Raw genomic sequence first — 13,577 nt, forward strand, 5'->3', positions numbered from 1 at the left:
GCTTAAGAAAAATGCATTCTTGAAAACCTAAATGAGTTTTATCATTACCAGCCTCTGAATTCAGTTCATCCACATTTTGTACACTAACACACTTAGTTTATACGCTCATTTGTTTTTCGTGCCAGCATATGATAACTACAGTGATTGCCTAGAGGGAGGATGACACCAGAGAAAGCCATACTTCATGGATAAATATATATACAAAGAAACAAATAGCAAGTTTTCCAGTCTATTCATCCTGTACAGCTGATTCTACTGTTACACTTTAATGAAACAGAAATTCCTATTTATTTAACAACTAATATCAACTCTGATTTCACAATAAAGAGAATGCCAGTGCATCCAGGTCCAACAGGATTCAGGCAGTCATTCCTGCTCTGTGTAACTTCAGCAGCAAAAATAATATATCTAATTATATCTAATTTAACTGCAAATTATTCTTTTAGCATGAATTGTCTGTTTAAAGATAATGCACGATGGAACTCTTAGCTGCATCCCAGAAGTCACGCAGCACCAAGCAGATAAGATCACAGTGGTTACCAGGAGTAGCAAATGGGAAAAGCACTACAGGAAATGAACTCTTGTCAATAATCTCAAGAGAGTGCTATATTTAGGTCAATTGTACCTGAAATCGTTTGGTGGGGTAATTGCTCTTTGGTACAGACTCTGCTCTCTGAGCCTGTCAGAGTGCTTGTAGGTCCACTGGATTGGATTCACCAATTTTCTTCCAGACTCATTTTCTAAAAGAAAAAAAACACAAAAGAAAAACAACAAACAAAAACAAACTTTACTACAGGATAGCAATCTTACCAGGAACAGAGAAAACTATGTGTTATTTCAGCTTTTAAAATCAGGCTTTCAATAAATGCATTTAATACAAAAAACTTGTTCCAATATCCAACTGATTTCCTGTTTTCTAGAACAGAAATTTATTCAATTATTCAAAGGTTTTATTTGGCCCTGCAAAGACCTTCCATATCTGTTAAGTATCTAAGTGATCTTTTGCTTTTGCTGACCAGTTAATAATCAATGCAAAATTAGAATTGTTCTTAAATCCTGTGATGTACCCCAGTGCAGCATTACTCAGGCTTTAATTCAGGTTGAGTCCTCGTCTGATAATACAGCTATTGTTTAATAATTTAAGATGATTTATGCATGTATTCAGAGGAATGTGATAAATTCAGTTTTAGGAAACCAACCTAATGAGCCACATACTGACCCTTTACAGCAGTTGGTTGGATTCATACAGCTATCAGAAAACAGCACCTAGTCCTCCTCTCATATGATTTCTTAGAAGAAATATAATATACTGCTTTGATAGCACAAAGTCTCCAGCAGAACTGTTCCTTCTTCACATTAAAGAGTCAGTATTAATAAGATGAATTTTAAAGTAAGGCAAAGCCTCCTCTAGCAGCTATTCAGCATGTGTTTACCTTGTACACAGACAGATACAGCATCATATTTGTAGTCATTACTCAGGGCTTGTGATTAGTGTCTACCGTAATTAAAGAAAATGTCATGATGTAACTACACTGCTGAAGAATAGAAATGCACTTTTTATTTTTAAAAAATTACAAAGGGAATAAGATACTCTGCTGAAAGCTGCAGTAGGTGCATCAGTTATTTTAGCTATTGTTTTTTGTGTAGAACTTCAAATTCAAAGATACTCATTAAACTGAGTAGATGGCAATAACAGACGAAGTGTTAATGGGGCAGCAGTGGAGTGTGTCAGGAAAATGAAGAGACCCTGAGGGGCTCACCATGCTGTTTATGCTCAGCTAAATTCAGCAGCATTACCATAAATCCTCTAAAAGATACTGTACTCAATTTCTTACATGCCACTTCTCAGGCAACAAAATATTCTACAAGATTAGAAAAGGGGGGGGGGGGGGGGGGGGCGGCGGAGATTAAAAACTGTTTTCTATTAGGCAAACCATTTCCATGTAAATACACTAAGTAGCATTCTATTATTACTTTTTTACAATTCTATAACAAAGAGGGTCTTTTAATCTTCAAAACAATATGTGAATCTAAGTTAAAAAATTCTGAAATTGTACACAGGAACAGAGCCTTTTAACAAACAAATAATTTCATCCATAAAATTATTTTTTAATTTAAGGATCAGGGTTCAGTATCAATTTGTCACATACATAGTTCAATGGGCTAAAACACAATTACACATAAACCAAATAACTTTTCACAAAACTCCAGAATTCTTAGTTTCTAGTTTGCTTTTTTTATTATTATTATTATTATTCTAAGATGACATTCTGAGGGAATAAATTCATTTTAGGAAATATACATGACCCAATAATTCACTGCTTAAAAAGAAATATCTTATATATAGTTCTGCACGCATCTTCATGGTGACCTTAATGTGCCTTTTCTCTTTAACTTTAGAAAATACCTTTTCCTATGTAAGGATAGATGGATTTATTGTTAATGAGAAAATGGCTGTACCACATAGCGTAAATTACAAACTCAGCTGCAGGTAAGAAATAATTATTGACACAAAGGTACCAACGAATTGTGAAATGCTTCATATAGCCTATTTTTCTATTTTTGTTTAATCGGTATATTGATACTCCCCATTTAGGAGTCGCGGGGTGCGTCGCGGACCGTACGCTGCGGCTGCGGAGCCGGGGTTTCAGCACCAAGGCCAGCGACCGTGCGCCGGCAGCCGGGGCGGGCCGCGCCGGAGCCGCCACGAGTTCATGCCAATAACCATGGACTTCCTTTTTTCATGATTGAAAGCTTTTATTTCTGGAGGTAGTGTAAATAAGAGCATGTGCTCTGTCTATCCTAATTTGGTGCTGTATTTAAGACATGTTTAAAAATTAAAATACTGGGATTTTTTTTTCTTTTTTCTCCCATGACATTGTGTTGAGGTCTGCTTACGACTTTTGATTATTTGAAACAAGGAGAATTAACTGATCAGAAAATGAATCAGTTGTTCAAACATCTGAAGACAGAGCTAAGGGGCTACCAGTGATGGCTTCCACTACACACTCCTGACCCTCCATTTCAAAACTGAAAATCTGATACCTGACAGCACTCTTGTGTTTGTGGGAAATACTGCCTCAATATCAGCTTGACATGCACATGCAGCCATAGGCAACTTGCTTGCACCTGAGAATACTGGAACAATAAAGTACCCACAGTTTTCCATTAAAATTCTGCTAATGATAAAAATGCTTTGTTTCAGGAACCCAAACAAAAAGTTCAACTACCCTTGTGGAAATAGAAGTATTGGGTACTTGTAAGAGTCTAATATGGAGACTCTCCTTACTGTGTAGCCCCTAAGAGAAGCATATTTTAAAGACAGATTAAAAGACACAGCCTCTGAGATACCCTAAGCAATGCACTTAACAGCAGAATGGCAAAAACCACCTGGAATGGATACTTAATCCTTATGAGAAGTAGATATTTACGCAGCAGACAAGAAAATTCCTACAAAATGTTAAATTCCAACTGATGCTGAGAACCAGCAACTCCCACAAAGGTAATAAGGAGTTCCCAATTCTTATTGTCCCTGAAGGTACAGAAGAAAAACTGAACCGATAAAATAAATCACAAGGAAGCGTCCAGCTCTACCTCACTCTCACATAAACATCACCTGCCTTTAAGAGGTTGTGTACTTCCTCTAGTCTGAATATTTCAGCAGTAGTGGTTACTTGAGTTGTTTCTTGCAGTAATTTAGTTTGCTTTACTGTTTTTTCAGGGAAAGATGAAATAATTACCACTGTTTCAAATAGCTGGATAATTTTTAAAAACTGATTTAAAGAACTGAATTAATATTAATATCTAGGAGATATTTGTGATTATGGACAGACTTCAGCAGATGACAGCTTACATAAACTTACAGACACTAAAGTCATGATTCTGATTGTTCAGAATATTGTACAAACAAAAATACAATGGGCCTAGTCCTGCTTCTGCTGGCATTGGACAGACTTCTGTCACACTTTTTAACAGAAACAATGTCATAAACTCAACCCCTAGAAACAAACACTAAGTCAAAGGTCAAGAAACAAAAACAATCTGTTTAAAAACATTAGCTGAATAACAAATAAAGTACTTTTTCAATCAGAATATGAAATTCTGAATCCAACTGTGAAAAAATAGAATGTAAGGTGAAAAGTTGTCTTCCCTATCATTACATATTTGGTGTATAGCCTACTTCCATCAAAAACACATTTAGAACTACAAAGGAGCACAAACATTTGTAAGCCTTTACGTTAACTTTTATGTATATCCGCCAATATACAGTCTTGGTGCCAATCCTGCTTGGAAATAAGTGTTTCCTAGACTTCTAAAACACTATTATCTATAAAATAAAAAGGATCATTAGGAAAATGTGGTCTGAAATATAAAAATATAGCAGAGTGAATACCCTTTATCAGAGGAAAAAGATATCCAAAGTTGTCATTTGTTACTCTTGAAAATTTAAGAATATCAGCATTGAGAGCACAGCCCATGAGCACCCGTGTTAATACTGGATGTCATGTTTTCTGATATCAAGTGTAGCTTAGGTAGGATTAATGGTTCAAAGAATCAGTAGCTGCCAAACAAGGATTTAAAAATAATGAGGAAAATACACAACTGGCACCGAGGGGAGTTTCTGGAAGGGCTGCATGCATTCCTCAAATGGTGGATAAACAGTTATCTCCTGGCCATAAGGCACAGTGGAGGAAGTGGGAATCAGTGCACTAATACCCAAGTGAAAAACCTGTGGACTTTCCTGGTTGCAGAAAGCAATGAGGATGGTGAAAATACAAGGGAAGTCTTTGCAGTGTGACTTGTGGCTCTTCCAAAGTGAGCAATGTGTCCAGTGCCAGGACAACATGGAATCTGAAAATTGCCTTAAGTAGGAGGATGGCATCCCAACAGGACTGGATGAATCAGAATGTTGTCCTTTATCCTGCACCTTAAAACCCTACTACAAAGCAAATTATATTAGGAGAAAGGCTGTTACTTAAAGCTTCACGTTATGTATATATTATACATGTTACTTAATTAAAAGCTGTTGATTTGGAGGCATTTCAAAAGTCAACAAATACATTTTTGTGTTCAGATTCATCTCCTCAATACAGTGTTACCCAGACAGCCAGAACAGAAGAAAATCAGGAAGGTAATCAAAGCAACTTGCCAACGATTAAACTAAGTTTGGGGCAGAGAACTGATTTGCCTTTCTGGATCTTTCCTGCTGTTTTCTGAAGCAAACCAGTGGTAGTGATGGCATCTTAAGAAATACAAATAGCTAGACAAATAGAAGTGGAAAGAAAATAAATAGCATTAACCTACAGATTATAGACCTATATGCTGCAGACTACGAACTATACACAGAAAGAGTTATTAGCAGATCTAGTTTTACCTTCCTAAACTGACAGCTATTGGGGAAGAATGTGGCAAAGTGCCACGTGTTACTGATATGCCTACAATGCCACATTTGCGGCAGAGCTGTTTACACAGCCTACTATGCACCAAGGGCGGCACTACCTAATGACTACAGGTGAAAGTACTGAGTACCTACTGGCTCCTCTGTGGACTAAAACCCAGTTTTACCATCTGTTGTCACAAGTTCAATATTTCTTCTCTCTCCTTTAATCCTTAACTGAAGTTATTTAACAGCAAAACCACCTTTTGAACAAACTGAAAGTAAAAGTACAATACCCAGCATACTATAACATAAAGAGGCATAGAAATAGCCTTTTCAGTACAACAAAAAGCCATAGAGCCTGGTTCAGGAAACACTTTATTTGCCCATCAGATCAATTTCCTGTGTCTCAGTTTGATGGTGACTTAAATGGTCTTATGATGTACCTGAGCCATGTTTTAAAAAAATTGACATATGCCTTTAAAGCCTAATGAGCAAAGATGCATACACATTACAGACACACAGATAGGTAGAGAGTAATTTATCTTGTATCTACCTATCCACTTATAAATAGGAAAGGACAAAGGACATACAGAAGCATTACTACTATTTTGCCATATGCAAACAAGCTTGATTAAACAGTGATTTTTTCATACATTACTCTGCTGAAATCTGGTTTACTGTTGTCAGAACAGAAAAGACACATGCATGGGGAGATCTTCTTTCATTGTCATACCCTGTAACCCCAACAGTTGTCACTGAAACTGCAAGTTCTTATGTCCCTTGACCAAGACAATTTGATACATTCCAATTGATTCCTCTTTAAAATAGTAGTTTATATGAAGATATTTAATGTTAAGGTTCTCAGAACCAGCAGATAAACTATGTGTAACTGAATTAATTGCAAAGGAAAGTCTATGTTAGTGTGATACTGATTTAAAAAAATTGATGTGGAAATCAAAGTATTGAGTTTGTTTTGCGGTAAGACATAACACAAATAAATATATTAGCAGCAAATATATAAGCAATATTCTTTATAGCACATTATACAAGCTAATGCTAAAATACTAATCTGGACCTGAAAATTACCATTATGTATACTCAGTTGCAGTGATTTACATCAAAGAAAGTACTGCTGTGAATGAAACCTACTGTTGGTTTGTACAGGGCTCATATAGATTTGTTTGAAATACAAATCATTGATCTTTTAGCGACACTTGGCAAAAAAGAAAAGTGTAAATAATGTTTACAAACTGGTCTACATTTAGCATTATATTTAGAAGAAGATAGATCCCAAAATGAAAACTAATATTTGCTACTAGTTATTCATTGCCCTTCAATTATTTTGTCATTTCTGAGACAGCCAAGTCAAAAACTAAACCAATACATGGTCACTAACACACTGAGAATAACTGTGCAGAAGTGTAAACAGAAAGGGTAACTCTCCTCCAAGGCTGACACAGAAAATACTTGAGAAAAATGGATATGGTCCTACTGATTGGATTTCTTTGCAAATTTTTTCTGACCAGATTAGAGCACTAAATTAATCTCAAATTGCATTTACAGTAAAAGTGTAGCCATGACTGTTACTCTCTGATGTTAAAGCATCTTATGGTTTCAGACTATTTCTCAGGTGACATTAGCTCAGAAACCCATTCTTCTTACCTCCCCACATTTCACTAATACTGTCAGGTAAGAGGAAAATAACTGCTACCACTATATAAGCGGTGCCCCAAATGCAAAGCTGGGTTATACTGTGGTTAACTAGACATAGACAAACCAACTGCTACGAAACAACCCAACACAAAACCTCTAATAGCAAACAAACAGGAAAGCAAAAGACACTTATGAACATATGTGTTAGGAGAACAAACCCTTGGTGTCCTCTGATGCAGTTACAGGAGACCTCAAATAGTTCATGGGATGTTTGAAGGGGTGAGTTCCTACAACAGATTGATTTCTAATAGTGTCAAAAGTAGAGCAGTAAGGTGGACTGATATATCAGCTACAATGTGAACTGCATATCAAAGAGATGTACTGGCCTATCTGTAGAGTAAGTGTACAGCATTCTTGAATGGAAGAATAATGTGCAGATGCAGATACAGAGGCAGGTGTATGACTTGTCCCCAAAGGTACAAAAATATGTCATTAATAAAATGAGATATGTTTAAAATCCATTATCTACAGCGTTTCACCCTATGCTGCTTGATTTGTATCAAAAGAGAAAACAAGAATCCTTGTCTAGCAGGTAGAGCAGGTGTTGAATAACTTATGGATTAACAGATACTGCGAAGTAAGATAAGCTTAAGTTCTATTTAGATTCAAAAAGATTTGTAATAAGGCCATAACAAATAGAGGTGCTGGCTTACAAGAAGGTGTAACAGAAACCACAGGCATAATCCCATTCATAAATGAAAGGAGGAAAGTTCTGCCCTTTCATCACCTCCCTTGAATAACAGAAGAGCTACTCACATACAGTCATTGTAGTGTCCAAGAACTTTGGGTTTCTCAGTAGAAATAAGTAATTGTTGACGACTGACTGCACAAAACATGCTGTGTGGTGCGAATGAATGTAATGGCCTTTACAGTGGGCACAGAAGAAGCAGAGTCAGGTAAGACACTCTTCCCTTAACTGTAAAACTGTTCAAAACTTTAAAAAGAGAGAGAAAAAGAAAAATATTTCAAAATCGTCAATGGTCTCATGCAATAGCCTGAGCCATGGGTGATACACAGCCAGCTCCCTGCCACATGCCAAAAATTCATTTCACAACAAGTCTGAAAATAGAGCATGAGATGGGCATCCTCTTTCCCCTGGATGTGAAGAGTAGAAGGGAATAGAAAAGACAAAAAAAATTAAGAGCCACTCCTGAGATGATGTTAAAGACCATGTTTTTGTATTGTCAAGCAAAAGACACAAAGCAAAGTAAGGAGACAAGCAAGAGGGAGAGATCAGGGAAGAGAACAAGATGTCTGAGTGTGTTGGGTCACTGAGGCAAATGGGAAAAGTTTGAGGAAAAGATGACAGAAAAGCAAGCATGAATGGGTGTTAGAAAATTAAAGTAGATATTATTAACATTCTTTTTGAGAAAGCTAATGAGATGTGTATAAAAGGTGAAGGTTACAAATAGGGTTAGAGAAGGATTATTGAAGTGAGATCAAGCTTTCAAGTAAGTACCAGGGCTAGTGTCAAGAAGGTCACAGGAATGCCTGTTGAACATTTGTCATAACTTGCAATTTTAACTTTTACAATAAAGCATTAAGGTGTTTCTCAACATTAAAGCTGCTGTGTTAGATGCTAATACTGCCCAAAAATGGCCTACAAATGTAATGTTTGATCATCATGCCCAGTATGTCTCAGACCATCACCATAATTAAGGTAACTGTATCAGGCAGCTTAATCTCTTCACCTCAGCAAGTTTCAAAAGCCTCTATTCACTGCCACTCTTCACAGTTCTAGTCCAGGGGCTGTTGCTGTTATTCCTCATAGGTTACTGTTTCACAACAGATTTGCAAAATAGTTAAAATTCTGGGTTTTCTCAGCATGTTCTGCTTTGATCCAGGTCTCATTCCCACAAAGGAAATAATTTTGTAAGTCAAAGATCCTGATGAAGGACACAGAGGATGATGACAACTTGCCCTTTTTCTACTACAAGCCCTGGACGGGTATGGGTTGTTTTGTTACAGGCACTATGAAAGATAATGGCAGGTTCCCCTCTTGGGGCCGAGCTGCCACTCAAACGTCAATGTAAGAGAGGGATCGTTTTGAGAGGAACAAACAGAGCAGGAATGCACCTCAGAAGGCTGCCATAGTGTACACAGGTCCCTTATGTTTCTGCAAGATTATCAGCAAGTGCAAAGGCATCCAGCTGCACCTCAGCTTTCCAGTAATAACTGTAAGAGATGCAATCAGCTACAGACTTTTGTCTCCAACTCTTGAGCCCTAGATATTGAGTGTGATTATTTTCATGGCTTCAAAAGACAAGTGACTCTGAGACCCAAATCCTCAAAAGTTTTTAATTTCCTAAGAACTTTTGAGGATCTGAACCTGAATGCGTTAAGCGAGATCTACTACGCATGACTCAACCCAAGATGTATTTACAACAGGTTCCATCTTGTTCCCATTCAAGTCAACAACAAAAAAGAAACTCCTACTTTTTCTAAATGACAGCAGAACAACGTGCATAAATTTTTATAAGACACTTTGAAAGTCTTCCCTTGTGCTACCCAATTACCTGAGGACTACAGCATAAATTAAAACAACTGTCAGCAGTTTAGATTGATTCTCCTCTTGTTGCCATTTATTAGTATTGATACAGAGTTCTATTATTGAAATGAGGATAAATTAGGCCCTAAAACAACAGGCAGCTTATCATCAGCTTAGACCTCAGATATTTTTTTCTGTGTATTTTGAGTAATCAGCACTACTCCGAATCAAACATTTATTGCAGAAACTCAAAGGACTTCTCACCTAACTTCCTAGAGGTTAATCAATAAACCTAATTAAAAAAACCTGCAACCTTCAATCATTCAATTGCTCAGGACTTTCAGTAATGCCAAATGCAAGGAGGAAAGGCTCTCTACTTGCCATGACTGAGAAGCTTCAGGAAATATAAAAAACTAAGTGCAGACATCTTGGCTTGCCAGACAAGACAGCAGTGTAAAACTGTCTTGAGTCACAGCAGCTATGACTTTTCACGTGCAAAGTCAGTGACAGACTAAACAGCTGTGATACAAAAAGGTCAGCAGGATTCCATAAATGTTTCTGTTGATTCAGGCGCCGGGAAAGATACAACCAAAGCAACAACCTATAGATAGTCACCCGAGCACTACTGTGTTATGAGAGCAAAGAGAAGCAGAAAGGGGCTCAAACAAACATGGTGAATACAAGACAGGCCCAAAGACTTTCAGATGGAGAGGAAAAGGCAGAAGTGCCAAGGCAGAGGAAAGGAAAGGTTATACATATCATGGCATATGATAAGTTATAATGCAAAATTTCAGTATGAAATTCTTATTTACAACACACAAAACACCCTTCATTGAAATCTGTGAACTTGTCAACATAAAAGTCATTACTGATTTCCTTCTAAAGATCTGATTTGTAATTGCCGAAGTATATTTCCATTGTAGAAGCCTTTGTGACTATTTCAAATGTACGTTCATTTCCATTTAAAATAAAACATGCTGTAATGCAAAAAAGTTGAGAAAATATGAGGATTTAAAATAAAAACAAACCTACATTGCCATCAATAAGTATCATTAAACAGCTGCCAATTTTTAAATAGTGGAAAGGTTATGGAGATGTAAAAATATGACTGGAAATGAAAAAACATTTTTTATCTCCTTTCCCAAGACTCCTACTCAAGCAAACAAAAAAGTACAAGAAAACATTATTTAAAAAAAAAGGGGGGGGGGGGAGGGAGGGCATTAATGAACTTCAATAACTGTACTTAATCACAAAATCTAGTTAGGAATAGGCTGCTACCATAAGGTAAGACAGGTTGCAGACAGTAGTCCTTTATGTAAAAGCAAATGTCAAAAGAAAAGCTCTAATATTTGGTTGTGGGCTCCCACTTTTTCACATAGGCATTTCCTAAATCCATGTTTGATGAGCTTCTCCAGCTATAAATTCTGTAAATTCCCTCTGGAGCAGTGCAGAGTGTGCTTCATGAAAATGTCATCTGCCAGCGCTGCAATTACTCACACTCCAGCAATCATGTGCACAATGCAGAATGGGTCGAATTCAGGTGAGAACGAGAACCAGCAATCAAGCCTCTGGAATTGAGAACAAAGCCATTTTCTTTCATTTGCCATCAACAGAACCATCAAGGCCTTAATTACAAGGCAAGTGTCAAGCCTGGCTGCTGAAAGGCTTATTATTATACAGCTCAGCTTCAAATCAGTTTTGTATTGATGAACTGCAAAAAGAGGAAGCCAGCTTAGCCCCACAAGAAAAGAAACAGGGACTAACTGATTATTTGATTGGCAGGAAAAAACAAGGGCGTTTAAAAATACATTTTTAGACAGAAAGAATTAGTGAATAGCACACCTAAAACCTTTCTCTAAACATATTTTCTATCTCAATAGCAAATCTGGGTGCTCTGGTAATTCAAAAAACACTCTCTTTAATTGAGATCATTGTAGTAGCCACAATCGACACTGCAAAAAGATTCTTTAGGTCATGCATTCTGTTTTTCAGACAGTAATGCATGTTTTGTGAGCATTCTCATTGCCTCTTTGTATCTAATTGCATGTCTATACCTTGAACAGATAGATATTAAGTGAATTAAGCATGTATTCACAAGCCCTTGCCCAACAATTATCTATTTGCATTAGATTAGTTGCCCTCATATTGAACAGCAGATGAGAAATCATCATTTAGTAAGCAACAGGATTTATTTATGTTGATTCAATCTAATTATCAGTAAGCACCACATTATAACTAAAAGCCAAATGTCCTCTCTTTTACCATTTTCTATATAAGACTTTTAAGCATTGCAAATAATGAATGAACTGTTAGAACAAGGCCTGAATTTGGAACTGTTAATACAACATTACTATTATTGTAAGTCTTAAATCTTTCAGGTTTTTAAAACCATATTCTGATTTAGCCTCTGCATCTCTTATGTGACAGGAGAAATACGTGCTTAGCTCATTGGTCTGCCTTTTGAATAGCAGGTGTATAGCAAGTCAGAAACACCATTTAGGTCAATGAACATTTTACCATCAATTTTATGCATTTTAGCTAAAATGGTGACAACCTTTACCCACTGCTGCATCCAGTAGATATACAACACAAATACATTTTTCCTCTTGCAACACACCTCACCTCAAAAATTTCAATGGCTTATGCTTCAGCAGGACATTACAGAGTTTGAAATCAATGGCATGAGAAAATAAACTAACACCGAAACTATGAGAGCAACAGTCACATCTCTATTTTGTCATTCCCTTTCACTGTTTATAAGCTTAATTTCTTCCCATGGGATATACAATACATATAAAAATCAAATACTCAAAAGTTAGGAAATAACAGGAAGATAATACCCACTTGAAAATATCCAATATATTTTACAGGAGAAAAAAAGAAAAAAAGAATTCAGATGAAAAATTGATGGAGATTTTTAGTTTTAAAGGGAAAAACAAGTAATCAGACTTTCAAGCCATGCATTTGAAACATTCAGGCACTTTCAACAGAGGTTAGGCAATGTTACTGTATCAGTTTCTACTTGCATGTTTAGCCACCTAATTATTTTTTAGCTTTTTTTTTTCTCCAGTTTCCACTGAAAGACAAACACTGAATGACTAATTCCCATTTTGCTGTTGAAATACTCTAGATATAGGAATAGCCTAGAAAACTTTTAAAAGCTCTATTGGTTTCAAATTTCCTCAGTATTATTTTTATTGTTTGTCTTTATATAACTCCTTCTTACCAAAGCATTTTAAAAGACCACCTGACTCATTTGAATCAAGAGCCATCCCTTCCATTTAACGAGATCTTCACCTCTTTGTAGCTCAATTTAGGGTTCTAAATCATAAAATCTATTATTGTAACACAAATATGCGTACAAGTGATACTTTCTTTTCTTAGACTTTTCTTATTTAGGAATCACTAGCAGAACAATGCTTTAGTTCCTCAATGTCAAAAAAGAAGTTTTTCTTTTGAAAAACAATGCACTCTGTTGAGCAAACCTTAACACAGAGAATAGACAAGTATCATGGATTGTCTATACAAGACAATATGCTGAAAGCATTATGAAACGTACGTAAATTGGAAGATTACTGAAAAATGTCATTCCCATATATTGTTAAAAAATCCATGCTTGGGTATCCGGATCAGAAAAATACTGCATTACATCTGAAATCTAGAAGTGAAAAATATTTAAACCATCAATACGGGTAGCATTGGTATGTGAAGAACATGGAGGTGCTTAAAAGACAAATGGAACTGGTACCAGTGGCTTATCAGAAGTTTACTGGCATAGTCTGATGTTCTCTGTGTGGTTAGACTGCAGAAGCTTAAATCCTTGGTTTGGTAAGGGCAGAAAGAAGGTACTTCAGCGAAAAAGACATAAACATTTGTTGTCTGGAAAGAGTTGTGTCACATGCTCTGTAACTGACACCAAGATGCCTTACAACAGAATTATTAGGTTCTAAGAGTAAAATGAGAAGTAAAATGGTTCCCAGCCACAGATCCTTCTGT

General features: G+C 36.4%; 1 protein-coding gene across 11 annotated transcripts in view; it reads right to left on the minus strand.

Moving 5' to 3' along the window:
• Positions 1-13,577, minus strand: part of MYT1L (myelin transcription factor 1 like) — a 305,938-nt gene that overhangs the window by 226,820 nt on the left and 65,541 nt on the right. For all 11 annotated transcript variants that reach the window (XM_027797859.2, XM_027797865.1, XM_027797864.1 and 8 more), the window contains exon 2: positions 626-740. The gene's annotated coding sequence lies outside the window, so the exon portion shown is untranslated. The remainder of the gene's footprint in view (positions 1-625; positions 741-13,577) is intronic.

This window comes from Falco cherrug, chromosome 6 (assembly GCF_023634085.1).
Source record: "Falco cherrug isolate bFalChe1 chromosome 6, bFalChe1.pri, whole genome shotgun sequence".
NCBI lineage: Eukaryota > Metazoa > Chordata > Aves > Falconiformes > Falconidae > Falco > Falco cherrug.